This window comes from Macaca nemestrina, chromosome 15, assembly GCF_043159975.1.
Source record: "Macaca nemestrina isolate mMacNem1 chromosome 15, mMacNem.hap1, whole genome shotgun sequence".
Classification (NCBI taxonomy): domain Eukaryota; kingdom Metazoa; phylum Chordata; class Mammalia; order Primates; family Cercopithecidae; genus Macaca; species Macaca nemestrina.
This window is the reverse complement of record NC_092139.1, coordinates 4522060-4540793: the sequence shown is the minus strand read 5'-3', so window position 1 is coordinate 4540793 and position 18734 is coordinate 4522060. Positions and strand designations below refer to the sequence as shown.

At 47.0% G+C, this 18734-nt stretch overlaps 2 long non-coding RNA genes across 12 annotated transcripts in view; both read left to right on the top strand.

The window, feature by feature from the left end:
• The window catches only part of LOC112424728 (uncharacterized), a 264486-nt gene that overhangs the window by 220611 nt on the left and 25141 nt on the right, over positions 1 to 18734 (top strand). The window lies entirely within an intron of this gene.
• Positions 104 to 14514, top strand: LOC139358417 (uncharacterized). Its single transcript, XR_011613200.1, has 3 exons — positions 104 to 180; positions 11426 to 11547; positions 13968 to 14514. It is a non-coding gene; the product is annotated as an uncharacterized lncRNA (long non-coding RNA).

The following is an 18734-nucleotide window of genomic DNA, read 5'->3' as shown; positions in this document are numbered from 1 at the left end:
CACTGACCTCATTGTAGGTTAACTAATTACATATGCAATAGTCCTGCTTCCAAATAAGGCCCCATTGTGAGGTTCCAGGAAGGACCTCAGAATCTTTGAGGGACACGATTCTATCCAGTGCAGGATGCAGAGAGAAAGACATCAACAAGACCCTGCCTCAAGGCACTTATAGACAAATGGGTGCGTGTGTGTGTGTGTGTGTGCAGATCTTAACTAAACAAATAGTAGCCAATGGATAATTACAAAGATACAGACTTTTTGAAAAGGATACTGTGAGCTCACATGAGAAAGCAAGCTGGCCCAGCCTGAAGAGGTGGAGGCGAGAAAGTGCAGGAACCCAGGTGAAGGAGAGGAGCAGCCCTGGGTGGACATCAGCAGGTGTTCACCTCCCGCCTGAGGCCAGGAGCTGTATTCTCACTGGTTGTGCATTGAAATTATTTTAAAGGCCCTGGAAGGACTGGGAGCCAGGGAGAGAGAAGGGGCAGAAAGAAGAGAACATGTAGGGTTTAGCAGGTGCACTGGATGGAGGATGGAGAAACAAACAGTTCAGTGACCTACATACAGCAAGATCAGCAAGATCTTCTAGGAGCTTCCAGGAGACATGCCCCACCCCACAGATAGACTTAGTTCTGTGAACACGGGGTCCAAGGAGGACCCACAGGCACCTGGGGATGCTAATGTAGGGTGGCCTCTACAGAGCCCTTGCTGCATCTGGTTTAGGTCAGCTCAGAGACAAAAATGTCCAGAGTGGAGGTGGGGGGAGAGGAGAGAGGAATGGGAGGGGTAAAAGGGCAAGGGAACTGGAGAGAATAGGAAGAGAGTGAGGAGAGAGGGAGATGGATGGATGGATGGGAAAGGAGAAGAAAAGGTAGAAGGCTGGATGGAGAACATCTCTCTGTAGACGAAGAAGAGGGGAAGAAGAATGAGGAGAGAGGAGGGGAGAAAGAACTGAGGCGAGGGGAGAGAGAGAGGGTAGAAAGGAGGGAAAGACAGATATGGAGAGAGAAACGGAGACACAGAGACAGAGACAGAGGTGGAGAGAGATGGCGAAAGAGAGCGATAGGGAGAGGGAGATTTCTTTCAAGAGAGCAGAGTGCGCCCCCTATCTGGAGCCTGAAGAACGGCTCTGCTCCTCCTCCTTTCTTCATCCCACCCTTTCACCTCCCTTTCCTCTCTGGAACATTCTCTGAGGTCCCCTAATGCACTTAACTATTGCCTTGCTAACCAAGGCTTGCACTGGCTGACCGAAAACCACATCAGCGGTTTCACCCAGTAAAACCACGTTCAGCATTCAACTTCCAACCATAAGTGGCGTAAGTAATAGCATCGGACCCCCCTTTGCTGGAGGGGCTTCCTGACAATTCGTTCTCTCTGAGATGTTGAGACTGATTGCCTGGGAAAGACAATGAAATCACATGGGAAGTCCTATTATTGGGGTGAACCGCGTGACTCACTGGCTGCACAGCAGGGCAGGGGTATGGGGCATTAGATTTGGGACTCTCTGGGAAGCATTAGATATGAAATTACTTTGCATGATGCAGCTCAGACGTTAACAGTGCAATGCTCGGAACTACATGATTCAGTGAGAAAATATAAATGGAAAATTACTGGAGCTGAAATTTTATTGCAAAGTTATTTATCTTTGTTATTACTTTCTGAATCCTTTTGTGCTTTTTGTTCACAGCGACGGATAGAGGCACTCTTACTTACACTTTAAGTAGAGATTAGGAGGGGAAAATATTCCTCGCTGTACCACAAAATACAGATTAAGTCTCAGCCCAGGCCTCTGATTTCTCCCATTACAATGAAATGTCTAGAAACTGAAATAATAACAATAAAAAAAGTTTTGTAGTCTTTTCCGCAGGCAATTCACATGGCTTCCTATTGATGCCATTTAGCCTTTCTTATTAGAATATTAATGGCAAAAATAGAACTCTGATGGAGACGTGGCCTGGGATTTCATAATTGCACAGACTCCAGCTTGTAACCCAGGTATTCAGAAGACGGGGCTGGGAATTTTGTTAAATTAGACCCATAAGATAACACCAAGATCAATAATCTAAATAGCCACCCTTTACTTTTTCAAAGAGCTCTATTATGTTCAGGATGGTCACCAATATTCTCTTCTTTGATTATTTTTTAAACTGCATATGGTTTTTATTAAAAGAAAAACTAATTTTTCTTATAAAATAAGAACATATATTGCAAAATATATGTATACATAAACATACACATTTAAGAGTTTTAACAAAAGATTTTTTGTTTTTACATTCATTATCATGCAAGAATTTGCTGCTATATTCAGCGAGAAAGAAATAAGGGTTTTCCTTTTGTAATTCTCTTCTCTGGTTTTTACAGTCATGCCGTAAGGGCCCAGAGACTGTGTCACTGTTGTGCCAATAGAGTGCAGGGCCCTTCAAAGGGAGGTTTGTGGGCCAGCAGCACCCAAGGTAACCCTGGGGAGCTTGTCAGAGGAATTCAAAATGTGCATTCTCAGCCCCCACCCTGGACCTTTGTGGTGGGGCCCAGGAATCTGTGTTTTAACAATGGCGGTTCAAGGTGGACATGTTTGGATACAGAGGCCTTTTCACTGATGATGTTGCCACTGGATGGGAATTAGGATGTTGTGTCTGGAGTCAAATTGCCTGGGTTCAAACCCCAGCCCCACCACTCTGACCCTTAACTCTGTGGTATCAGGTAAGTTATTTTTTCACTTATTTATTTATTTGAGACAGAGTTTCACTCTTGTTGCCCAGGCTGAAGTGTAATGGCACGATTTTGGCTCGCTGTAACCTCTGCCTCCAGATTCAAGCGATTCTCCTGCCTAAGCCTCCCAAGTAGCTGAGATTACAGGTGCCTGCCACCACGCCCGGCTAATTTTTGTATTTGCAGTAGAGACGGGGGTTTCACCATGTTGGCCAGGCTGGTCTTGAACTCTTGACCTCAGGTGATCCACCTGCCTCGGCCTCTCAAAGTGCTGGGATTACAGGCACGAGCCACTGCTTACTTGCTTATCTTAAAATAACGCCTTGGCAGTGGGGTGAGGTGCAGCAGGGGACATTTTGGAGTGCTTGCAAGTGTGTATCCTCATTCTCTGTTAATCCCAGAGGGCTCTCCTCCCAAGCACCCCACCAGCCAGATGGGTCTGAGATACCTGTGAGAAGTAATTCAACACATCTTTCACATATGGGCCAATTTGCTGGTCTAAATTAAATTAGAGTGACAAGGACACCTGCTTGGAGAGTGAGTTCTAAAGCCCCAGGAATTAGGTGACATCTTGAGCTGGGGTGAAGCAAGGCAAGTGGGATGGGGAGAGATGGCTGGCTCCTGCAGGAGCGAGGCTAAGGGAGGAAGGCAGGGCTGCCTGGCAGCCCGCATGTTCCAGTAGTGGCCACGCGAGATGTCTGTCCCACAGGGGCTTATACTTGCGCTCCCTCAAAGGATGGTGTCTCATGTCCCCTCTGTTAGGCTCTGGGTGGGCTTTTGTGACAGCTTTGAGAATGTTCTGGAAGAGATGCTACTGGGCTTCTGGGCTCCCAGGCCCCCTTAGAGAAAGTGGTGCAGCTTCTCATTGGCTCTGTCTGTCTCCGAACACACCCCTTTTGGAACCCTCTGGAAAGAAAGACACTGAGCAACCAAATAACATCTTTTGACACTAATTTTCTCAGACCATTTTTCTAGAGATGGTGAAATTGCCCCTGCAATGGATCAAGCAATAGATAAAAATATTGGTCCAGTGTTTGAGGAGGATGATAGAATGTTCTTGGCTGAACGCTCTCTTTCCTTCTCTCTCTTTTCCTTTCCTTCTTCTTCTTTCTCACTCTCTCTTCTCCCCATTCCCACTCTCTCCCCTAGGTTCTCTTCTCTCTCTGTCTCCCTCTTACCCTCTTTGCCACTGGGCTCTCTTTACATGTTGCTCTTCTAGAGAAGTAATCCCAATGTAAGGTATATTGAGAAGTTTTCAACGGTTTTCCTCTCAGAACCCTGTTCATGGGGTCTAGCAGAGCATGCACCCCAAGAATCATGATTCTTAGGATTTTAAATACTAACATTTGCGGGCGAAGGCCTTGTTTCTGTGCTATCAAGTAATATTTCTGTGAACACAGACAAGCGTGCGCGCACACACACACCCCCCATTGCAGTACTTACGTGCACGCCCACCTTCTTCCAGGAGGAAGAAAGGAAAGGGAAGGAAGCTTTTTCTCCATTGCCCAAGTTCGTTGATATTTATATTAGTCTGTTCTCACATTGCTATAAAGAACTGCCCAAGATGGGATAAATTCATAAAGGAAAAAGGTCTCATTGACTCACAGTTCCGCATGACTGGGGAGACCTCAGGACACTTACAATCACGGTGGAATGCACCTCTTCACAGGGTGGCAGGAGAGAGAATGAGCGCCGAGCAAAGGGGGAAGCCCCTTATAAAATCATTATATGAGAACTCACTCACTGTCACAATAACAGCATGAAGGAAACCAGCCCTGTGATTCAATTATCTCCACCTGGTCCCTCCCTTGACATGAGGGGATTATTACAATTCAAGGTGAGATTTGGGTGGGGACACAGAGATAAACTACATCAATATTGATTTCTTATGTACTGATTTTCTAAATTCCTAGAATTCATTTGGGCCTTGTACTGTCTTTTGGTGCAGGTTTAACCACAGTCTTGACTGTGTTAGGAAAAGTCTCCTGATTCCATGGACTCAGCCTTGCAAAAATGGTCTCCTCTATATTTTTATCCAGTTCTTTAGAGTAGGCATGGGCTTTTATTGATTGACACATCTTTATAAAAAGACTCTTCTCCTTTCATCCCTCCCCTGAAGCACATCTTTCTCTTGAAATTTCATAAATTTCTGGTTATATTTAGTAATAATAGCAAAAATAGCAGTGATGATAGCAGTAGAGTTGTAGTAATTGATCCATATGCTAAAATTTTATGATGTGCCACGTTTTTCTTTAACATGTATAAACTCCCTGATTCTTTGGGAAGTCACTCAGTGGGTTTGGGATAAGGCTAACTGCCCGTCTTCCCATCATGGGAGACAAGTTCAATCAGCACAGGCCATCCCCTGGTCTTGGGATTTGTGTAAGGATGAGCATGAGACCCCAGATGCCCCATAAGAATAGGTCATGGGGGTGAGGTAGGAGAGAAGGTCTTCTGCTGTGAGATCAGAACCGTAAACTTCATGGAAGCAGGGGCTTTGTGCTTGTCCCTCCCTCTCATGGAGAAAAGACTGTCTGGACATGAGGTGATCCTCAGGAAAGCAGTCCAGGAGGCAAGGGAGGGGACATGTCAAGAACATTTGAACACAGAGTCAGCCTCGCTTCAGTTCCATGTGTCTCATGAAATTCCATTTACATGAGCTAGCATTTTTTCTGTAACTCAAATTGAGTTCAGTTCTGTCATTTACAATCAGAGTCCTGGTAGTACAATTACTGTGGCCATTTCATTGATAGCAAGCTGCAACTCAGAGAGCTGAGGTCATCTCCTCCAGGTCCCAGAGCTGCTATGTGGCTGAGCTGCAGTTCAGAGCCAGGGTGACTCAGCTTGCAAGCCTGTGCTCCTCAGCTCCATGGCACGCTTCTCCCAGGCTAGCAGTGAATCACCGGAAGGACTCCTTAAGACACGGATGGGGGACCCACCTCAGAGGTCTTGAATCAGCAGGTCTGGGGAGAGGACTGAGAATTGACCTTTCTATCAAGTTCCCCAGTGATGCTAATGCTGCTGGTGTGCGTACCACATTCTGGAACCTCTGCTCCCTGCTCTACTGCCTTCTGGATGGAGCCCTAGAGCTCAGCTCCCAGCTGTGGGCATGGCAGCCACTGAGGAGTGTTGCTTTAGGGTAATGAGTTAACACTCTAAGAAGGTGTGTGGTGAGTAGGCTGACCACTTCTCTCTCTTATTGAACAAAACATTGCTAAGCCCTGGATTTTCTCAGCTGTAAATCACTGAAATCTGAATAAAATTACCCCTACAATGAATCAATCAGTAGATTAAAATATTGGCCCAGTGTTCAGGAAGGACTGAAGGATGCTCACTGAGCTCTCTCTTTCCTTCTCTCTCTCTTCTCTCCACCCACACTCCCTCCCCAATGTGTTCTCTTCTCCGTCTTTCTCCCTGCCTCCTTCTCTGTTGCTGGGCTCCCTTTATGCATTGCTTTTACTCTGTACCAGCACAGGTGGGCTCTTGGCATGTGACAAGGCAGCCAGCTGGGCAGCTCCATGCTGTGGGGTGATCTTCTCTGGCGGCTCCAACAGATATGCATGCCAGAGGAGGCTCTGAATAACTGGGCCTTGGTTTGGACCCACCTCAGTCATGCTGTGGGCAGAGGGAGGCTGTGTCACCAGAAGAAAGGAGAGGGCTGGAAAGACAAACAGCAGAAAGACTTCCCTGGATCGTCCTGGCCCGATGTAATCATGAGTCATTAAAACTGGAGGAAGGTGGAAGAGTGCTCAGAGGGTTGAGACAGGAGAGGAAGGAGAAGAGATTCAAAGCATGAAGAGACTCAACTCAGCACTCCTGGCTGGGATGATGGAGGAAGGGGGCTACAAGCCAAGAAATGTAGGCTCCCTCTAGACGCTGGGCAGGGTCTGCAGCTGACAGCAAGGAGACCGGACCGTGGTCTTGCAACAGTGAGGAACTGTGTTTCACTAACGCAGTGAGCAGGCAAGGAAGTAGGTTCTCTCCAGAGCCTCTAGAGAGAAACCACAGTCCTAAGACACCTTGATTTTAGACCCGTGAGACCTATGCCGGCCCTCTTACTGCCACAGGGTGAGAGAGGAAATTGGTGGTGTTTCAGTCACTGAATTTGTGGCAATGGGTTATAGCAACAATGGAAAACTACGGAAGAACCAAAGACCCCACTTGTATCAAACCAAGAGAGAGAAGCCCTGTTGCAAACCCTGGCTCATTACCTCACCTGCAGAGTCCATCATCCTCCCTGAGGTGCCGTTTCCTTGCCTTTAAAATAGAAATAACAGAGCAACCCACCTCCCAGGGTTGCTCTTTTAATTGAATAACATTATTCTTGTAAGGCACGCAGCACATGCTAGGTGTTCAATAATTGTTAAATTATGAAGAAGAACCAAGAGAAAAAAAGAGAAAGAAGCTCCTTTGATATTTTTTGGACTTTTAAAAATAAACTGGGTCAAAAAGAAATACAGCTTGAATATATGTTGCAGACTAATTCAGTTTTGAAGTCTTTTGAGAGCTTTTATATTTTCATCTCTATAAAATTGTAGAGTGCTGAAAATACTCCCAAATACATTAAAATTTCATTAGAAGGTGCTGTATGGGGCCACACCTTATTTTTCTTGAAAGGAAAGGAATATGAAGGGGAGGGAACCAGAAACACATCATTTCAAAATTCCACTTCCAAATGCATCTATTTTGTGACATTTAAAATCTCAGATGCAAATTCCTTGGCTATAGTGTCACAGCAAGTTGAAAAACAAGCACATTAACATGGAATTATTTCTGTATTAAAAGGTTAACCTTGTCGGTGCTCAAATGTGCATGCTTCCCATTTCTTATGGCTGGGTGTGTGGTTTTTCTCTTGCATTACATTTTCCTATCACACAAAACAACCTTGACCCAACTCTTTCATTCTTGCTCGACTTCCCTGTCTTTTAGGACGGACATAGAACCTTGGAGTCTTGGGGTGGGAGTCCTGTATCCACCACCTACCAGGTGGGGCTGTGGGCTGGTTATTCAGCCTCTGTGATTCTCCGTGCTGGCACCTGTAAAGTGGGGACAGCAGTGGAACTATCTGACTGATTGGATGGTTGGAAGATGGGACAAGAGAACCCCTAGAATGCACTCAGCAGAGTAGCCCCTGAAACTCACAGGCTGTAAGTGTTCTCATCTCCTCCACTCACCCCCTTAACAGCTCTGGCGCCAAGTATCTAACCCAGGCTGGTGTTTATTCACTCCAGCATCGCATAAGTGAATGTCATTTCAAGGTCTCTGGATCTTATCAGCCTGTCTTACTTCTCAGCTCCTAGGTGCTCTGCCCATTGATTTGTTGCTGCTATTCTAGGAGGGTGTGCATTCAAAAATATTTATCATTCTTCCGCTGCCCACCCTACCTCCCACGCCTTGACTATCCGGGGATGAGGGCTTATCCTCACATCACTGGTCAGGGCCAAGCCCACACACATGCCGTATGCAATTGTCCTTTACTCATTGGTTTATTAACAGAAAATCATTTTCTAACTCACTATTACAATAACAACGATTATTGCAATTGAATTGCAATTCAAGGTGTCTTACAGTGTTTCAATGGTTATTTTTATTTCGCAGTTACCAGTATTGCTAATAACTCGTAAGGGGTTACAGTGATCACCCGCCCCTATTAGCTTCAAGTTGTCTTCAGCAGATGGGAGGAGGAGTTCTTGGGGGGCAGAGAGGCTTTAGCAATCCCCTTGTCTGAGTCTCATCCAGGGAGTCAGTTTCTGTTTGGTTCCTGTACTCGTCCCTCTGCCACTTCCACCTGTCCAGGGCTTCTGAGGAACTGTCGGGTATGGAGGCACCTCAGACCTGTCAGGACGTTCTGTCTGACTTGACATCTGACTTGACATCTGCCGTTTCTTGTGAGGGGCCAAGGTCAGGCAGTGGAAGGAGAGCTGGCTGCCTGCTGCTCTGCACAGGGAGGCTGAGCCTACTTCAGACCACCTCTCTCCAGAGCTCAGGCCACTTAAGATGTGAACACAGAAAACCTGCAAGAACCTTTCTCAGGGGATGTGGGGTCTCTGAGTTGGGATTTCTCTCGAGATAAGGATTTGAGTGATTGAAGGAAGCACCCATTAGAGAGTGGGGAAGGGAGACAGGGAGGGAAGGAGGTTGATTCCTTGAAGGTGCATCCTCAAGCTATATTCCATGAGGCAACTGACCCCGCTTGCAGCCTCTGCGGCACCATGAGGGATGTGGAGAAAAATGTCTCTGCACTGTCCTGGGGGAGGTGTGGGAAAGCAAGGGCTCATCTGCAGCCTTCACCCATCCTGGGCCACGGCTGCTCCCATTACCGATTCTGGACTCAGGCAGAGCTGCGAGTGCCCCCCAGGTAGCAACCTTCCCCTGTTTGGAGGAGGCTCCTCACCCGTCTCCAGCCAGTTCCTTCCTTCAACCTGATGTTTGGTGCTCCTGGCAACTTGACGTCCGACCTCCTGGCTATTGTGGTGGCGGTGACAGAGAGAGGGCTTAACAGAATCTCTGTGTAGGAAAGAATCTTACAGGGTGAGCATTAGGTATGTAAAGGGAGGGTGTTTACTGCAAACTGCAGGTGCATTGATGTCCGTGTATGTCTGCAGCCACTGTCATTCTTACCTGGAGAGAGCCCAGGAGAGAGATGGTTGGGGCAGAAGTCTGTCTGTGGCTGAGTCAGTACCTCGGGTGGGAAGAAGCTGATGGGATCCTTCTTGGGCAGCTCCTGCCCCTCTCCAGCCTAAGTGTAAGTGATTTGGATGTGTGTAAGTGTAAGTGCTGTGAGATGAAACTGCTATGATGATGAAACTGCTCAGGGCTGGAGGGGGTGACTGGAGATTAGGTGGGGCAAGCCCAGGCACTGGCTGTGGAGGGGGGGTCATTTTCTCCTCACCTCTGTCTGGAGCTCCCTGAAAATGCTGACAGGAAGGTGCAGGATGTTGCAGTCCCTGCTGGGCTGGGGCAGCCCAGTGTGGCCTCTCCAAGTGGAGGTCCAGGCTGCTGTGCAGTCAGGAGGGAGAAGTCTAGGTGGACGGATGGGGCCGTGGCCTCGAGCTGGTGGACAGGCACCTGGGAAGAACTCCTATCAGGACACTCAGAAATTTCTGGGGCCACTTTGAGGATCCTAATTTCATCAATCAGGCCAGTAGGTAGGTACTAGTGGAGGGTGTCTACCCACCACCAGGGGGTCAGCCTACCCATTAGGAAACACAGGGAAAGCCCAGTTGGTGGACAGGCTATAGAATAACAAGCCTCAAGATTAAGGAATTGTCTTATATTAAAAGGAGGCTAAAGAGACATGAGAAGTAAAGGCACCAAGTGACCTTGGACTGGATCCTGTGCAGGAAAGAAAATCCTATCAAGGACATTATTGGGACAATTGAAAAAATTGGAATACGATCTGTCATTTAGATTTTTGTATTAATGTTGTATTTTCTGAAGTTAGTGACTGTGCCGCGAATATGTAATGAGTCTCGTTCTTAGGGTGTGGACACTGAACATCACGGAGAAATGGGCACGGTGGGTGCCACCTGCCTAAAAATGACTCTGAAACACAAGCTTGCACACATACACGTGTGCATATATGGAAAACTTGGCAAAATGTTAAAAATTAGTGAATCTGGGTAAAAGGTGTATTGGAGATCTTTGTACTATTCTTGCAAATTCTTTTATAACTTTGAAAATAATTTCAAAATAAAACATTTCTTAAAAAGGTATTTTGAACTTTTAGTTACAACTTAGGCCAGAATAGCACACCCATAGGTGCACACACAGGATCGTCTCCCTGAAAGTAAACAGCCTCCTACCCCCATTACTCCTACCCCCCACCCCACCTCCTCACCCAGCGTGGTTCATGGAGCACCCAGGCAACCCCATTGCAGACGCCAGCATTCTGGTGCGTCCTTTCTGGAACTCTGATTTGGGACTCGTGCTCGAAACAGCCAATTGCGTTTTCTTCTGTCTTTATCCTCTTATTCCACGTGACCTCTTTTGCTGTTTGCTCTGAAGCTGACCCTTACTGAGCCCCAAGGCTCCTCCAAATGAACCATGACTGTGTCACATGGCCTGTATTTTAAGCCAGATTCTTCCTAACATACTTGCAAAATTGGGTGAAAATTTGTCCAGTCCTTTTGGCATAATGTCATGAAAGAAACTTAATTTTTTGCTAGAGTGAGCCTGTCGGGCAGGGGCAAGGAGGTTACAGGAAGGGTATGGCTCACCCACAGACTCTCCTGGGGAAGCCGATATCCAAAACGCCCCAGCACAGAAACTGTTGGATCACTTTCATCAGAGAGATGGGTGGGCAGGGGGCCAAGCACTCACCCTCAGACCCAGTAACGTTGACCCGAGGCACCTTTATATTAGAAAACGACGGGAAATAGAACAGTGCCACATAGGCAAAGCGTCTGTCCATTGGGATCAAATCAGGTGCAAAGTATAAGATATGAGAGGACCCTGTGGTGTTGCTGGGGTCTTCCTTTCTCAGTGTCTCCTTGAAGCTGAGGTCCAGGAGGGGCTGGGTCTGGCTGGAAGAAGGATTTGCAGGAGAAGGAAATCTATCTCCCACCCCCAGAGGAAAGAGGGTGCTTCCAGTGGTGCAGAGTGGCAGCAGCTGGAATTAGAGCAGGCAGTGTAAGGCTGCTGCAGACACAGAAACTGAAGGCACTCAAGGACACTCCCAGGGATTCATAAACACACCCGCCGGGTGTCCTCTCCACAGTCCATTCGCAGCCGGCAGAAAAACCCTCCCGATCTGCAGGGAGGAGCTTCAGAGCGACCCTGGAGAGAGTGTTGTGCTTCAGCGAGTTCACGCGAAATGGTCTCTGATGGTGTTGAGAAAAGGTGAGCAGGGGACTGGCCACACTATATTAGGTTTGTAAAATTTTAGTAATGTTCCTTTTAATTTGTGAAGTCAATATTTTCCTTTCTCCGTGCTGGGAAAGCTGTGCCGTGGAGGCCGACTCGGGGTCCTCTCCTCGCTGGGAGGCCGTGGCCTCTTATGTCTTATTCACTGGCTTCCTGGCAGACTCATAATGACCGCACAGACCTGCTGTGGAATGAAGCCAAAGTTGTGAGTGAGTCTGGGCGACTTATTCTCCTCTCCCAGCGCCAGGGACCTTTGGTCTCTCAGTCACTCATGGATTCAGCTGATACTTCGGAGCAGCTGTTATGGATGAGGTGCTTACAGCTCTCACGTCACTAGGTGCTGAGGTGAGAGCTGTGAGCAAAATGGCAAAGTCCCCACCGGGGGGGCAGAGGGGGCTCACGTCTAGCCAGGAGATGCGCAGGAAATAAGGGAGCAGAGAGCCCCACGGGGTGTGCTGTGAGATGAAACTGCTATGATGATGAAACTGCTCAGGGCTGGAGGGGGTGACTGGAGATTAGGTGGGGCAAGGTCTTTGGGAAAACTGCAAGGCCACCTGAGCCCAGGGGACAGGTGCCTTCAGATGAATTAGGGGTTAGGGAGTGGGAGCAGTGGAAGAGGAGCTGGGACGTAGGAAACAGTGGGAGAAGCACAGCCTGTGGGGCTGAGGAAGGGTTTTGGGCTGCATCTGAGTGCCAGGAGAAGTAGGTTTGGAGACAGGAAATGACATGGTCAGAACCGTGTTTTTATAAGGAGCTTCTGATGGCGAGCAGAGATGGGGTCTGGGGTCAAGGATGGAAGTGGAGGGATGAGGCACTCAGTATCAAGGTTAGTCAAAGCATTAGAATGACCCTACTTGAATTCAGTGCCTGTGATCCTCAGTGGCTGCCCAGACCGAGCTGTGTGAGGCAGAGTGTCCCTGTTCCTTATCCGTCCCCATGAGTGGTCCCGGTATTGACGACAGCGGGAAGCAGCCACACTTTGGGGATACTCTTGATGGGCTAAACCAATGCTTCTCAACAAGGGGGATTCTTCTCCACAGCAGACATCCAGCGACATCTGGGGGTGTTGTCATTGGCGCAATTGGGGGTTGTGCTCCTGGCATCTAGTGGGTGCAAACCAGGGACGGTGCTCAGCGCCCTACAGGGCGCAAGATGACCCCACTTCAGAGCAGTGTCTGACACAGAAAGTCCCCAGTGCTGAGGCTGAGAAATCTTGGGCCAGAACAGGATAAAAGGTATGCGCGCTTTGCTTCATCTCATCCTAGGAGAACTCTGTCAGGAATTATGATTCTCATTGTGTAGTTGGGGAAACTGAGACACGGAAGACTGAGCTTTCTGATGTGGCACAGCTGGGGAGTGGCCGAGCTGGGATTGGAGCCCAGGTCTGTCTGACTCTGAATTCTATGCCTTTAACTGATGCAGAAATTCAGAACATCCACGCTGAGGTATAGCAGGGGTCCAGCACACGGGGGCTCAAGTGCATAAAGAACCCTCTCTCTGTTTTGAGATGCAAGTTCGTCAGGACCTCCAAAACGTTGCCTCCCATCTTCCCCTGCTCCAAACTGTGTGGCGATCCCCTTGGTTTGTTCACCCTCCCCAGAGTCACTCAAAACATTGACACTGCTGCCCTGTTAGTCATCAAAATGCAGTAACGTTTTGATACTCATCAAAAATGCACCCTGCCACATTGGCATGCCAGGGGTTAAGGCCTCTCAAGGTGAGGGTGGATGAGACTGAGTTCAGCAGTGAGTGACTCTGTGGGAGCCATGCCCAAACATGAAAGAGGTGGGATTCCAAATATGAAAAACACCTTCCTCCTGCCCCAGGCCCCTTTCTTTTGAGAATCCAACAGGCAGCCAGTGGTTTCCAGCATGGGGATTCCTGGACCACGTCATGTGGTAGGTGACCCCTGAAGGTTCACTGCACCTGCTGTATCTATTGGATGTGTGTGTGTATTTGAGTTGATGACTATTTTTAGGAACTCAATTCAGCAGACATGTGGATGCTTACCGCATGCACTGCCTGCACTTGCTTTTGCCTGGGTGCACCTGCTCACGAAACATCTTCATGGCAAACCCAGGGGCACATGCACCAGGGGTAGTGCAGGATCCAGCAGTGCCATCTGCACCCAGCAGACTTTCCAGGAGAAAAGACTGACTGAGCACTCAGCCATCAATGTCACCTGTAGCAGAAGGCTCTAGGGCAAAAATTCCTTTATGAGCATCGCAGCACAAGTCTTCATGGAACACTGTGAACTGGAAAAGTGGGAAGGCGGATGAAGAGCTAATTCACTGAAACAAGGTGAAGCCCCACTGACCAACCAAAATATGGAATCAAGGCTGCTACTGTTAGGACTTTCAGCTGCTGAATGATATATATTCCTCCTCCTGTTACAGATGAGACACCCAGGAATGCTCCCTTCCCCACTCAGAATCCTTTGCAAAACCACCAGGATCTTGGACAAAGAGGTAATGAAGATTTTCTGCAATAAAAATAAAGGAAGAAAGAAAGAAACTTGGAATAAATCTATTTTTGCCACTTCAAGTGTGGGTTCACCTGACCCGTAATTGCCATGTTCCTGCTCATTTTGCCTCTCCGCCCCCAACTATTGATTTGATTTGGGAGATAAATATGCTGCGGTGTTATTTAGAGTCAACCTGCCTCTGAGTGTGGGTTAGGGGAGTGGGGAGGAGAGAAGGTGGCACTGAGCAGAATTTTAATCAGGTTTTAGTGGTCTCTACCTGCTCATGTAACTAATCAAATACTCCTGTCCCAAGGGCAGAAATTCACACAATGCATTTCCATTAAAAAATTACTCTTTAATCAACTTCCTCCCACTCAGGGCCATCCGAGGGGCAGGAGGACCAGGCATTCTTGCCAAGGTCATCCTGATTGTGGAAGCTTGCCAGGACACAGTCCCATCTCTGGAACGAAGTCTTCTTTGTGCGTGGTGAGATGGAGTTGGTGTCTTTTTGGTTTTATTAACCTAGGGACTATTTACCCATCTCACTATTTCCCTTGCATATGTCTAAAGGGCAAAACTAGGAAAGGGCTAGGTGGTCTCTGAATCCTCGCCTCTCTTTCTCCCTAAAAGAGGTGCCTGTTTCTGTCAAGACCGTCTGGTGGTTGGAGATACTCACAGCAGATAGCTACTTACTCAGCTATTCCCGTGTGTGTGTGTGTGTGTGTGTGTGTGTGTGTGTGTGTGTGTGTGCGCGCGCTGCGGGGGTCTTCATATTTGACAAAATATTTTCTTTATATATGACAATACTTGACTCTAACAAATTATATCATAATGCTAGAAGTGCAGGCAATCTGTTAAGCCAGAGTGGCAGATCCATTATGTGGCCTGGGAATCAGTAGGGACCCTTTCAGTGACCCTGAAATCCTAAGGGTGGATTACACACCCTGCTTTCATGCTGAAGTGCTACAATATGACCCGAAAGGAAGAAATAAAATCTCTCGGTTGTTGTTGCTAAGAATTCCTATTACCAAGAAAATCCATGCATGCAGTATAAACTGTTGGTTTTCTTAGAGGACAAAAATCGGGGTTAAGTCTGGATTTTGGCCTCCTACAAAAAACATAAGGCAGCAATGAGAAAAGATGTGATCCTTTACTGAAATAAAACACAACAAATACACAGGATCATAGGAAAGGTTTCATAGCTAGATTTTTTTTTTTTTTTTTGAGGTGGAGTCTAGCTCTGTTGCCCAGGCTGGAGTTCAGTGGTATAATTTCAGTTCACTGCAACCTCCACCTCCCAGGTTCAAGTGATTCTCCTGTCTCAGCCTCCCAAGTAACTGGGATTACAGGTACCTGCCACCACACCTGGATAATCTTTGTATTTTTAGTAGAGATGAGGTTTCACTATGTTGGCCAAGCTGGTCTCAAACTCCTCACCTCAAGTGATCTGCCTGCCTTGGCCTCTCAAAGTGCCAGGATTACAGGTCTGAGCCACTGCGCCTGGCCGGCTTCGTGGCTAGATTTTGGATACTAGAGTCTGTGGAAATTTTGTCTTCTCTCTCTGTGTCTCTCTCAGCCTTCTGAATACCTGACCCATTTTCTTTACTTTTCTAAAATGTTTCCATTGCTTTTTCATCTTACTCATGCTTTTCAGTTGCAAATGGTAGAATCTGTCCTAGCTGGTAGCTAGTTTCAACATACAGGGAATTCCTTAAAGGGCTTTGGTTAGCCCCCAGCATCCCTAGGAAAGCCAGGGACTTGGCCGTGAGATCTACGCACCCAGGAACACCAGCCCTCACTGAGCTGCTTCCTTCAGGGTCCGGGATGCCCACTGCACCTGCTGTCTCTGAAGGTTGCTGTGGGGCAGGTTGATGCTATTGGTGTAGCCCTAGACACAGGTCCCTGCAGTTAGGACAGATACCTGACCTGGTCCCACGTGCTGTGAGGACACAAGACCCCGTGTCCTTATTCTTTTCCAGAGCTTGGGAACGAGGCAGACAGATACATCAGGAAGGTGCCCAGGCAGCCTGCAGCTGATGGTCCTCCATCTACTTCATAATCTTTACTGTGTGCCAGTGAACAAGAGCCCCAGGTGCCCACCCTCCTCAGGGACAGTTCTGTGGGAGGGATAGACCAAACCAAGCAAGCAGACAAATACATCACAGTAATTATATGAGGATGAAAATCAGCAAGGAAACCAGCAGTCAGTGTGCGGACAGCTCTTCCCCAGATGGAGCCAAGGATGTCTTCCTGTGGACATGACATGTGATTGAGATGGGAGTTGGGGAAGGTGCACTGGAAGCTGGGTGGGTCTCAGAGGGCAGCCTGGTGGTTTATTTGGCCTGGTGGTGTGTGCCAGGCACAACCGAGGACATTGAAGGAAGAGTACCTCACTGCAGAGGAGCAGGAGGCTCCAGTGCCTGCAGGCTCCTGGGATGGAGTCAGAACATTTGGGTGTTGGGATGTGGTTTTGGTGAAGCATTCGAGCCCTACCACCCCAAAACCTGAGTTCAAGAGCTCACCTGCTACTTATGAGCAGTGTGGGCTTGTGAAAATTAACCTCTCTTCTCCTTGGCTTTCTTTTGGTACAATGGAGTTGATGAAAAGCATCAGCTTCAGAGGATTGGAGGAGAGGCACATAGAGTGCTGAGGACAGGGCCTGGCATGCAGCAGGAGCTCAACCAATGCTCAGCGCTGAGAGAGGACTCACCGTGCTTAGCAATATTGCTGCCGGAAAGCCAGATTGTCCCTTCATGGTCCGTCCATGCCTAGGGCAAGGAGACAAAAGCATTTGGGATTTTCTTTTATGGGTCTCTTCTTTCAATTTCATTTTCATGTATCTCAATTTTTGTTGACTGTATTCACCACTACTTCTTGACTGTTTTTTATGTCCTAGGCACTTTTCACAAATATCTATTTAATCTTTAGTTCTCTATGAATTAAATAGACATTTGTGAAATCCTATTGGTGAAATCCTCCCACCTTTGTGAGTGTGAGTGTGTGTGTAATTTATGTATCATAGAGTTTAAGTAAATTGTTAAATATTACACGGCTATTGAGTGGTAGCTGGGGTTTGAACCAAAATCTGCCTGGCTCCAAGTTCCTTCTCCTGACTGATATTAGGTTATTGGGTATCACGAGGTGAGGGCATCTAAAAAGTCTTGAGCGTTTAAATCGTTCCTAGATTTCTCAGGGACTTGTTTCTGTTGACCAACAGGTGTTAGGAGGTAGGAAGAAATGCATGTAAAGTACCGGCCCGCAACTGTTGCTTCCGGCAGAAGAGCTGAGCTTCACCCATCTCTGCCATTAGATAAAGGATGTGGTTGGTATTGCCCAAGAGCCTTCTTCTTGGAAATAATGCCCCCCCCCCCAAAAAAAAGCAATTCCTTGCAAATCCAGCAGTCACTAAAAACACAGAGAACTAAGTTTTTAGGATTGTCAAAAGTCACCCACCTAATCCATTTTATTTGTTTCCTGTTCATTTTATTTTCTTCTCCTATCTCCATAATCTTTATTTCCCCATGTGACAAGATTCTCATCTAATTCTCTATTTAGCATACCAATGCTTCTTGAGGAAGCCGTTATCTATTGTTACTTATTGTTACTTAAGGTGCACATTCATTAGCCCTTGCTAGAGAGGGGCTGTGTACTGTCATTTCTGTGCCTGCCTTTGTAGGTTTTAGATTAATTCCTGCTGTGGTCATGTTCACTGGGATAATTTTATCAAGATTTTCTTTCTCTTGCTTTCTTGGTTACTTTATTAAATTTTAAAATGTCTTATTAAAGTTACTTCTTTCATTGTGACAAAAGTATAACTTTTCCAACTTTGCTCTAAAAACTTGTAGAACAACTCTTAATAGGGTTCCCCCTAGGGATATGGGGCAGGACTAGAATAGGACTGTGGTGGGGAAGAACAGCTCTTACTTTTTAGTCAAAATGTTTCTTTATGGCTTCAATTATTTATAACCATCACAGACTATTTTAATGAATCGTTTTAAGTAATAAATAAGACTTATAAATCTGATAGTGTTATTTTTATAACCTTTTTTTAAAAAAATCAGGCCATGCTCTTCAAGATGCAGAGGTATAAGAAGTCCTTTGTGAAATGACTTTTAAGAACTGTGCATTGAAAAGATGGCTAATGGCAATCCCAGCACTTTGGGAGGCCGAGGGGGGTGGATCACGAGGTCAGGAGTTCAAGACCAGCCTGGCCAACATGGTGAGACTCCCTCTCTACTAAAAGTGCAAAAACTAGCTGGGCATGGTGGCATGCACCTGTAATCCCAGCTACTCAGGAGGCTGAGGCAGGAGAATTACTTAACTGAGACCCAAGAGGCGGAGGTTGCAGTGAGCCAAGATCATGCCACTGCACTCCAGCCTGGGCTACACAGCGAGACTCTGTCAAAAAAAAGGAAAATAATGTGAATATTAGAGCTTCATGGAATCCAGGGATATGGCTTAATAGAGATTTTTAAGGCCATTTAACCTAACTATAATTTGCAGCTCACATAGAAGTTTTGTTGGGTTCTGTTATTGGATTATCCAGTGGGGCAGAGGTAGAGCTGCCAGCTCCCGAATTAACACTGTAGATTGGCATCTAATGCAGGCAACTGACTTCCAACTTGGCCATCACTGAAAACCATATGGACAGACAACTGACAAAATTTCTGGAGGCTTTTTGGTGACTTAGTGATTGACC